Source organism: Astatotilapia calliptera, chromosome 17 (genome assembly GCF_900246225.1).
Source record: "Astatotilapia calliptera chromosome 17, fAstCal1.2, whole genome shotgun sequence".
Lineage (NCBI taxonomy): Eukaryota > Metazoa > Chordata > Actinopteri > Cichliformes > Cichlidae > Astatotilapia > Astatotilapia calliptera.
In genome coordinates this window covers 28,987,376-28,999,095 of record NC_039318.1, presented here as the reverse complement: position 1 = coordinate 28,999,095, position 11,720 = coordinate 28,987,376, and positions in this window count along the sequence as shown.

Sequence of the window (11,720 nt, the reverse complement as noted above, 5' to 3'; positions counted from 1 at the left end):
GAGCAGACTGCTGAGAAAGAACTGACCCAGCAGCATCAAGTTTGAGGAGATCAATAGTTTCTTCCTCCTTCCCCCTCTCTCCACCTTTCTTTCACCCCATCCTTCTTCTTGGGACGTTTGTTTGTTTTTTAAAAACTCTAATCTAAATACATGTACTGAAATACAAAAATAAAATTGCCATAACTTGACTTCATGTTGCCTGATTCTTTTCTTGTGTGTCTGTGGATGTAAAACAGCAACACACTTTCTGCTCTGTGTCTTTAATTGTAAATAAATGCTATTGTTTTCATTTTAAAATGCAGTGCAACAAACTTCTGCTCTAAATCTTTTCTTTTTTTTTTTAGCAAAAAGCTTTTTTTTTGCCTGTTGTGGAAGTTTTCCATTTAAATAAAGCCTGCAGACGAGCGGTGAGCGGTAGCTAACATTCTTTAATCAAAACACACAAAGAACAGACAACCAAGCTTGATGAAGTCCCTGCATGACCGCGGGACAGACGGTCAGCAGAGTCTCCCTGAGCCTAGCATGGCTCTCAGTTAAATACCTTCTCCAGGAACAAAAGGCAGTACACAGCTGTTTCACACCTTAAGGTTCACACTCCCTTGCTACTTTCCAGAGTCCTCAAAGAGACACAAGATTCTTCCTGTGGAGTTGTCTGCTTCCCCCAACTTCCTTACTAGACCCCCACCATTTGTCTTACTGTATGAGTGTGAGACATGTTAAAATCCAGTGGCACCAAGGTATCATACAATAAAATAATGTGATTAATACATAAGCAAAAGAAATTCCTATACAATCCCACCCTTTGATTCTTAAATCAAAGAATCACATTAATACCAGAATTTCTTTCCTGACATTCTGTTTATCACATCAACATTATTGTTCACTTAAGACTTTTGCACATTATTGCAGTAAATATTATTATTGTTATGTTTGTAAGTTACAAATTCAGACAGTTTTGTGTTGTCTGTGAGCAAATTGAGACGTTGTTATTGCAGTACCAGTTCTTGCCATGTGGCTGCAGCACCTAACTGCATTCAGTCTGCCACCTGCAGGTTTTACAATATATACTGGCCTACTTCCTGTTATCCAGACTTTATTAAAGAGCTTCTTGACTCAAATCCAAACAGGAAACAGCTCGTTGTGAGGTGTGAATCTGTGCTCATTATCTGATACCATGGATACAATGAACACTGTTCAGTTATACCAGAGAGAGAGAGAGGCCAGAGGAAGGAAGAGAGGAAGGAAAATGAGTTTTACCGGTACATTAAAACAATAAATTTCCATCATGCAGTTTTCCTGCTATGTTATGAATACTATACTGCACACAGCAGTCCTACAGTGGGATTGTTGGGATTTCACTCTGCACTTAGCTACACTTAGTCTTTCAAAGCTGGAAGAAGATATGAGGATACAAGAGGTGCACATTTTCAGAGGTATTGTCATTATTTATTTCCTAGCTGCTGCTGTTCGTGCTTGAAGGGGGGGGGGGGACAGATGAGGACAGATGGTACACAAAACAAATTCTGAACTTCATACACACTTTGACTATTTACACCACAAATGACAAGGTCTCATATTCTCTCTACAACAGATTACCAAGACATATTTGGCTTCTTTAAGCTTTGCATCAGATGTTTTTAATCTATCGTCCCCCCAGTATGTACATAAAACTTTCTAATGTCACCAGCTACTTGCTGAAACAGATTTAACTAACTAGAGTATATTGAAATAACAATATAACGCAGTTTTTTTTATTACAGAGAAATTCAATTATTTCTCCTTCATATGGCAGGAAATCACAGACATGTGGAGCCTGAAGTTTGGGTCGATGGAGGCTTGAGAACAAGAGTGTGTGTGCGTGCACCTGCGACAGAAGCAAATCATTAATTAAGATCTAATATTTATCGATTTATCTTAATAGTGGTTTAGATGTAAAATGCATTTTCTGAAAAAAAAAAAAACCCCATCAAAGCAAACAAATAAATTTTTCTCTCATAACATTATTATCTTAACAAACACACATTTATCAGTGCATATTGATAATTTAATCTCTGTCAGAGAACACAGATAAGTTCATTTTTCAACAGTAGAATGTGTATTATATCCACAGACTGCTCACTGGTTTATGCTACAGTAACACTTCAAACCAGTAACTGAAGACTGTGACATCAACAATGAACTTGTGATCCTGTTGCCTTTGAAATGGTTTCTTTGAAGACAGGGACCAGCACTGTGCATACTTGTAATGGTCATTAATAGCTGAAGGTGAGGACAACACCATGCCCTACCTATCAAGACAGGGAGACGCTGGCTTACATCATGCCAGACAGAAATGCTACTATGACTTTAGGCATCAGCTGGTGATCTATTCAGTCGGTGACCTCATCATCAACCTGATGGACAGTGTAACTTCAATTGTTCACGGGCCCCCTCTGGGTGTCACAGAAGCTTGAGGAGGTCAAGTACAGGTTAGCCAGGTTTGACGCAGGCAAAACGTGGGAGTCTTCCACATCATGAACATTCAATCATTCTATTCCTGGATATTCTTCTTCTGGGTGGTGGGCTCCAGTAAGCAAGGGCCCAGAGGAGACGGGTGCAGGGGGCTTGAGCCTTGCCCTCGACCCCAGCGGATGGCGACACAAACCCATGTCTCCAGCATTGCCTGATGGGGAGGCGTTCGTTTCAACTGGGTGCAGCTGAAAACAATTATCATTGCTATTAGTGGGAGATGTGACAGCCGTTGTTACAGCATTGCACCACTAGGCACTCCTCCTTTGCCAGGTCTTTGTTACACACTGTGAGTGTGTAACGGCCAGTTTGACGGTCAGCAGAGTCGAGTCCCCGGTTGCAAAGAAATACGTTGCAGATGAGTGAGTCATAAGACTGACTCAGATTAGAAAATGTTGGCAGTCTGTCTGCATTTATATATTAGACTGTGCTTAACCTTCACCAGCCTGTCTGAGACTGATTGCAATCAGTCCAAATTGGTGACTGACGAGATTGCAATCGTGACGGTCACCCAGAGGCTGAGGTTGTTCAGCACCATCTACTTGCAACTGGTTGCTGAAACCAAAATAAATAAATAAATAAAGAAGCAACCACAGATTTTCTTTAAAGTCACAAGAAGGTTTCCATCCTATTATTACTCCAGTGTGACTGAGACATTATGATCCCTTTTGAAGTCTAAAGTTGGGGGTGCGATGTGGTGATTTTTATTTGTTATGGTAGTTGTTTCTAATTCTTGGTAACATGCAAGCAATATAACTCTAGAATTGAACTCATCAGAAAAATCTGATCACTGACTGCTTGGGTGGGCTGGCAGCACAAATAACCACACAGGAAATTGGGTTGTTTGTAACACTGTTCCATTAAAGATGCCCTAAAAAGAGTGAACACCAGGAAAGTTTAATGACTCAAAGCAACCACACCTGTTATCAAGAATAGTTTTGAGCTACAGTTCAAGGTAAGAGAGTAATGATATTTTTGAGGAGAAAATAAGCTATATATAGCTTATTTTATAGCTCTCTCTCTCTCTCTCTCTCTCTCTCTATATATATATATATATATATATATATATATATATATATATATATATATATATATATATATATATATATATATATATATATATATAAACCTGCGGGCGGTTTATCCTTCAAGCTCGGGTCCTCTACCAGAGGCCTGGGAGCTTGAGGGTCCTGCGCAGTATCTTAGCTGTTCCCAGGACTGCGCTCTTCTGGACAGAGATCTCCGATGTTGTTCCCGGGATCTGCTGGAGCCACTCGCCTAGCTTGGGAGTCACCGCACCTAGTGCTCCGATTACCACGGGGACCACCGTTACCTTCACCCTCCACATCCTCTCGAGCTCTTCTCTGAGCCCTTGGTATTTCTCCAGCTTCTCGTGTTCCTTCTTCCTGATATTGCTGTCATTCGGAACCGCTACATCGATCACTACGGCCATCTTCTTCTGTTTGTCTACCACCACTATGTCCGGTTGGTTAGCCACCACCATTTTGTCCGTCTGTATCTGGAAGTCCCACAGGATCTTAGCTCGGTCATTCTCCACCACCCTTGGGGGCATCTCCCATTTTGACCTCGGGACTTCCAGGTTATACTCGGCACAGATGTTCCTGTACACTATGCCGGCCACTTGGTTATGGCGTTCCATGTATGCCTTGCCTGCTAGCATCTTGCACCCTGCTGTTATGTGCTGGATTGTCTCTGGGGCATCTTTACACAGCCTGCACCTGGGGTCTTGCCTGGTGTGATAGACCCCAGCCTCTATGGATCTTGTGCTCAGAGCTTGTTCTTGTGCTGCCATGATTAGTGCCTCTGTGCTGTCTTTCAGTCCAGCTTTGTCCAGCCACTGGTAGGATTTCTGGATATCAGCCACCTCCTCTATCTGCCGGTGGTACATACCGTGCAGGGGCCTGTCCTTCCATGATGGTTCCTCGTCTCCCTCCTCTTTCTTCGGTTTCTGCTGCCTGAGGTATTCACTGAGCACTCGGTCAGTTGGGGCCATCTTCCCAATGTATTCTTGGATGTTCCTTGTCTCATCCTGGACTGTGGTGCTGACACTCACCAGTCCCCGGCCCCCTTCCTTCTGCTTAGCGTACAGCCTCAGGGTGCTGGACTTGGGGTGAAACCCTCCATGCATGGTAAGGAGCTTTCTTGTCTTTATGTCAGTGGCTTCTATCTCCTCCTTTGGCCAGCCTATTACCCCAGCAGGGTACCTGATCACGGGCAGGGCGTACGTGTTGATGTTCTTACCATTCAGCTGACTCCTCAGGACTTGCCTGACCCTCTGCAGGTACTTGGTGGTTGCAGCTTTTCTAGCGGCCTCTTCATGGTTCCCATTCGCCTGCGGGATCCCCAAGTACTTGTAACTGTCCTCTATGTCTGCAATGTTGCCTTCTGGTAGTTCAATCCCCTCAGTTCTGACTACCTTCCCTCTCTTTGTTACCATCCAACTACACTTCTCCAGTCCGAACGACATTCCAATGTCATTGCTGTATAGCCTGGTAGTGTGGATCAGTGAATCGATGTCTCGTTCACTCTTGGCATACAGCTTGATGTCATCCATGTACAGGAGGTGGCTGACAACTGCTCCGTTCCGTAGTCGGTATCCGTAGCCAGTCTTGTTAATGATCTCACTGAGGGGGTTCAGGCCTATGCAGAACAGCAGTGGGGACAGAGCATCTCCTTGGTAGATCCCGCACTTGATGGTGACTTGTGCTATGGGCTTGGAGTTGGCCTCTAGTGTTGTACGCCACATCCCCATTGAGTTCCTGATGAAGGCTCTTAGGGTCCCATTGATCTTGTACAATTCTAGGCATTCCAGTATCCAGCTGTGGGGCATTGAGTCATAGGCCTTCTTGTAATCAATCCAGGCAGTGCACAGGTTGGTCAGTCTGGTCTTGCAGTCTCGGCTGATTGTTCTGTCTACCAGTAGCTGGTGTTTTGCGCCTCTGGTATTCTTGCCAATTCCTTTCTGTGTCCCGCTCATGTATTGACCCATGTGCCTGTTCATCTTAGCCGATATGATGCCTGACAGGAGCTTCCATGTAGTATTGAGGCAGGTTATTGGTCGGTAGTTGGAGGGGACCGGTCCCTTCTTGGGGTCCTTGGGGATCAGGACCGTCCGATCTTCGGTTAGCCATTCCGGGTGTCTCTCGTTAACTAGCAGCTGGTTCATTTGTGCTGCCAGACCCTCGTGGAGTGCAGTCAGCTTCTTCAGCCAGTAGGCGTGCACCATGTCGGGCCCTGGTGCTGTCCAACTCTTCATACTAGAGACCCTTTCTTGGATATCTGCCACTGTGATGGTTACTGGACCCTGTTCAGGGAGGTCGCTGTGGTCTGCCCTCAGATCCTCTAGCCACTGAGCATTGCCGTTATGGGTTGCGTCCTTCTCCCATATGCTCTTCCAGTATTGCTCCGTCTCCAGCCTTGGTGGTGCTGTTCTCTTATTGTTCCCTTGCCACTGAGAGTACACCTTTGCTGGTTCTGTGGAGAACAGCTGGTTTATTCTCCTGCCTTCTATCTCTCTGGTGTACCTCCTCAAGTGGCTGGCCAAGGCTGTGAGTCTTTGCTTGGCAGTTTCCAAGGCCTCAGGTATGGACAGCTCGCTGTATTTCTTAGGCACCTTATTTGTCGCACCTTTCTGCAACTCCGTTAGTTGGCTAACCTCCCTCCGTGCTACTTTGATCTTGCCCTCTAGCCTCCTTCTCCATGGAGGGCACTGCCCCTTGTGGCTGTTCAACTTGTAGCCAAGCATCTCACTGATCACTGCTGCCGTATTGTAGATCAGCTTGTTAGTGTCGGTAATCGTGGTTGTAGGTATTGCCCGTAGTGCTGCATTAACATCATCTAGCAGACCTTCTGAGGGTACTTCACGTAATCTTGGTAACCGGCTACGGGGGATCCAGGTTTCAAGCTTGGCCATGATCCTATTTTTCAGGTCAGGTTCTCTCGCACTCAACGATCCTTCTCCTATCGCACTTGGGGCTATGTACCCAATCTCGGGTGGGGGTGATGATATCTCCCCCCTGACCTGGCGTCCTGACTCCTCCTTGCCGTAGCATTTGTGTTGTACCTCGTCAATCTCTAGCTGTGAGAGCAGTCCCTTCTTTCGAATGTTGGAACACTGAGCTACTAGTTGTTTCGCCGTCATTGTGGATGTTGGGTATCGAAGAATCCATAGGTCCCTCATCCTATTCATGTAGCCCCTTCCGCCGGGGTTACTTGCGTAGTAGCATTCCAACAACGCCCTGTTTTCGTCTCTTGCCCACCGATGCCTTCTTGTTCCAGTAGCCCACTTTTCGTCAGGGTGCCCTGGTTCCTCAACACCTGACGCGGACCTTGTTGATCCGGGCGACGTCCGAGCAGGCATGCCTTCATATTTATCTGTCTCGCTCATGTCTGCGGTAGGCTCGCTTAGCATAGGGGGTCTAGCCTTAGGACCCTTACTGGATACAGACGCCCCAGGCGTATATATAGGCGTGTATATATATATATATATATATATATATATATATATATATATATATATATATATATATATATATATATATATATATATATATATATATATATATGTCACAGGCTGGGTCTCCGACCCAGCACTTTGAGCTTTCTTTGTATTGTTCTCATTTTTTGGGATGTTGTTAGTTTTGTGTTATTTCCTATTTGCCTTTAGTTTAGGCAGTTATTGTTCCTGGGTTTTCTGTTTGAGTTCTTGCATTATTCATCACGTATTTGGTATGTTAAGTTTGTATTGTCATGTCTAGTTTTAGTGTTTCCTGTTTTATTCTGACAGTGTCATGTGTTCTTTGGTCATTGTATTTAGTTTCACTCCTCCTGGTCCTGTCATTAGATTCATGTCAGTCAGCTGTTTCCTCATGTGTCGCCACTTCCCCTGATCACCTCATGTCTGTATTTAAGCCTTTTGTTTTCTTCATGTCACTGTCAGTTCGTCTGTTTATTCTCACCAGAGTCATAGTCATAGCCTGTTTATTTTTTCCACCTCGGTCATAGTTATAGTTTTTGGTCTTAGTACCTTTAGTGTTTTGTTTCTTAGTGTTTTGTCAGTTCAGTGTTTTGTTTCTTAGTGTTTTGCCTGTTTGCTTTGGTCTCTTGGTTCATTTCCTGCCGTCATCGCAATAAAGGTTCACTTTTCTGTTAATCATTACTATTCCTCGTCATCATCTGCTTTTGGGTCCTGTTTCCGCACACATCGGCGCACCCCGCCGTGACAATATATATATATATATATATATATATATATATATATATATATATATATATATATATATATATGTATATAAACACGGTTAATTAAAGGTGGTTCAGAGGAAATAGTGTTCAGAAACAATATAATTCCTGATGTTATTATTATCACCATAATTATAATAACAGATCAAATGAAAACTATACCTGTACTTAGTCATATTCCAAATCTATCCAACGCAAATCTGACCACAGACACAACTGCTCACTCACACAACATAATTATAATTGCATATGAATACTAGAAGTGATCTCTTTCAGTTCTGCACAGTCCCAAAAAACCTCACTCCTTCCAAAATCCGTTGAGCTGTACAAATCTGCGAACAAAAATAAGCTGAAGTGCAGAGCAGGCGTGACTCAGGCACATTTTTTATGCATGCAGTCTGCTTTGTGTCCAACAGTTCATTCTGTTGTATGAAATGAGAAAAAACACTTTAAAGACCAAAGATGGAGGTGGGAGAAATGGTGGTGAGGAAAATGTTTGCATATGTGCGTGTGTGGGGGTCTTCAGATGTCATGTGTGGGTGAAGATAGAATTACACAGACTGTACACTGAGAGAACAGCCAGTTCTAGGCTACAGTTTATGTAAATGTTACAAAAATAAACTTCAGATATGATTTTCCCTGCGTGAACCTACAGTCTTTAAGAAAAGCCTGCACGCTTTACTTGTTATCTTGCCAGTCAGACTATTTTATCTGTATGTTGAGGAAATTCCTGCCTTGATATTCAAGAAGAATTTACACAGATGTTGCTGTGAAGGCAAGGGGATCGTCAGCTGCCGGCCAGCTAACTGTCACAAGTGTCAAATCTTTTATCTTAATTGGTTTGTTGATTCTACTGATATTGAGAGTCAGTGCAAGCAGTCAACACCCACAATCCAATTTATGTATTACAGAAACTATTTTGTCCGAGAACTCGTGTGGGGTTTAGTCACTGCTGTGTTTAAAGCTGAACGCTAGCAGGCTGATTTTAGATTAAAACTACACCAAAGGTCATGGAAATACATTCAACAGCTGATAAAGTGTCTAACTCTGCACCAAATAGGTGAGCTAATGATTGCATTGGGTGTGTCACCTGTGGCCTCTATTTCCTCATGTGCATCTTGAGCCACAGAAGCTTTTTCTGTCAGTGTTTTCAATATTTGTGTGATAGCAGCACACTCTGTCTTTACGGTTAGAAGAAATAGCCAAAATAGCACACAAGGTTTGCAGCGTCCCGACATTTTTAGGGTTGGGGTTGTAACTGCGGCTGTCAGTTTGACTTCTAGAAAGAGTTTCCTACGATGTTCTTGTGATTGTAAAGGTTTTAGTGTAACTCAAAAAGCAAGCTTTAGGAAATAACTTTATATGTCAAGGCTTATCTTAACCACAGGTGAACCACACTGACAACCACAGATAACAAGTCAGCCTAGGAGTCACTGACTGCACCATTAATTTGTAAAGCGCAACCAGGTCAATTTTCAAAGCACTTCTTGGAAATTTTGCAGCACAAAGCAGGAAGTGGTCATTGTTTGCCAAACTTTATTAAATGAAAGACAGTCAGACTTTTTCACAATATCAGATGACAGCTAAAGTAAATATGTTGATATCAACTTTATATATTAAACTACAACATTAAGACTGTTTAACAATGCCAGCCGTGCATATTAAAAAGTCAAAATGCATGCTCCAAAACTACACAGTTAAACAGATAATACATAAAGCCAAATATTTGTGTTAGTATAATAGCATAGGAACACTCAGATCATTAGTATCATGCTAGTGCTGTAGCAGGACCTACCAGTGTAAGATAAAGAGCTATTTCATGACAGTTTAAGTGTATATATTTTTGATAATGGCATAAAATAACGTGTGTGTGTTTACTCAACAGTGGTCACCTTTGTATTCTCTATTACCGCAAACATTCCCTTAGTATATAATCAAGGTCTGTTTCTGTTGGCTTCATGTCACTTTTGGCCAAAACACCAATGATTTCTTTTCTTTGTCCATCCAGTAATTATGTATATGTTTAGAAAAGTTAATTTTTGTTTTTAGATAACAAATTTTATACCAGAATCAGTCATTTAATTAGCCTACAAGCTGAAATTATATAATAGTGTCTTTAATCTTGCACTTCTTAAGCTGTCAGTTGCTTTCCGGTTATCTTCAGCTGCCCTTGAATAAAGCATTTAACCTCATAACTACACCTTGGGACGCTACTGAAGTGGAACACCCAAACCAGCTTGTGATCTGGGTAAATAAGGTCAGGTCTGACTCTTGCCCTGTGGTACTGAAGGCAGGTTAAAGATATTTTTTCCAGTTATAATATCGCAGATAACACAGATTGAAACAAGGACAGGCAGGTGAATTTGAGTAGGTTTACTAAAGCTGAAAAAAACTTTAAATTGAAATCGTGAAAAAATATATCATTTGGTTTCTCGCATTGACAACATATTTTCTAGTTTTAAGATAAATTTCTTTTTTGGTGTACGAGGAATGATGTTGTTGTTCCTGTGTTTACCTGTAATCATGTAGCTGTGTAAGCAGAGGCTGCGGGTCTGCACTGGGTGATGTGGGCTCATAAGTGGAGTCATTAATGTCATTATGTAACATTAAGTTCCCGATGCTGTTTCCTTTGGTCTGTGGGTAGCTTTTCTCCTGTCCTATCTGCTTATGCAGGGTAAATAGTGCCCTAGTTAGTCTGCTGTCCGTGTGCGTGTTTGAGTATTTCAGTAAAAGTGTGTGTTCACCTGTGCTTTAAAGAACTTTTCCTATGTGTGCTGTGTGTGTTTGTTTGTTTGTGTTGGCTCAGAAAGACTAGAGGAGATGAAGCTTGACACAAGCAAACACTGCCTCTATACAGATGGACTTCAGAGTTAGACTTCACTCTTACTATAAACAGGGTTATGTTGTATTGTAAAATGTGATTTGCATCCATAGTATTTGACTTTTCATTCTTTAAGACTATTTGTACACATGTAGTTTCAGAAGAGTGTTACATTAGTAGATTGTGTTGAGGATTTTATTCATGTTAGACCATGTTAAGGTGTTGCCTCTCTGAACTTTTATAAAATCACAAAATAGTTACCCCAAACTAAAATTGTTAAAACAGTTATTTCGGTTTGCAGAGCAGGCATCATTGGAAACACATGACAATAATTAGGTCAGGATAAACCACTGCAGAGGTGGGTTGCAAAGTGGCTTGCAGGGACAAGCTAAAGTCAGTTATGTAGCACAAATTCAGCCCTTCTTCAGTCCTCCTCAGGCTTTTTAGATTTTTATTCACCCTCCACTTGCCAAGGTTAGGGAAAGGAAACCATGATGGGGAAGTTGTCACTGTTGTTACAGTTGTTACGGAAGGTAGTTTCTCAGCAAGAAACTATTTATAAAGTGCATGAGAGAGAGGAAATGAAAACTGAAGACCAGGGAAGTGTGAGTTACCTGTTCCAAAACTTTCAGGTTTCACACATATAAGGAGCAGTGCAAAACTTTTTTTCTCTTGAAGCAATAAACTAAATGTATTTCATATCCTGTGTAGCTTCGGAAAGATTCTCAAGGTGTGCTTTGTGGTCTTTCGACCCAACAGCTTCCTTAGTTAAAATAAAGTGTTGAAAGTGTTTTGTAAAAGTGTGAAATGACTGGCATAAAACATAAAAGGCAGAGGGTGTGAAAGAGCGGGGGGGGGGGGGGGGGGGGGAGCAGAGTGAGTCCAATCACACTCTAAACAGAACAATATTAATCATAGAAAATAACAAAAAATAAAGCCATTGCTTATGTGGACGCTAAGGATGACAGAGTTTTCTGAAACAGTACATTCATCCTGTACTTACTGGTGTCAAAATACACATTTAGATACAGAGATATCCAAATGCACGTCCAAACTAAGCAGGTTTCTGGTTTTTGTGGACGTGCGTTATGACACTGGGTTAAAGGAATGTCCCTAAACCAACACTCAC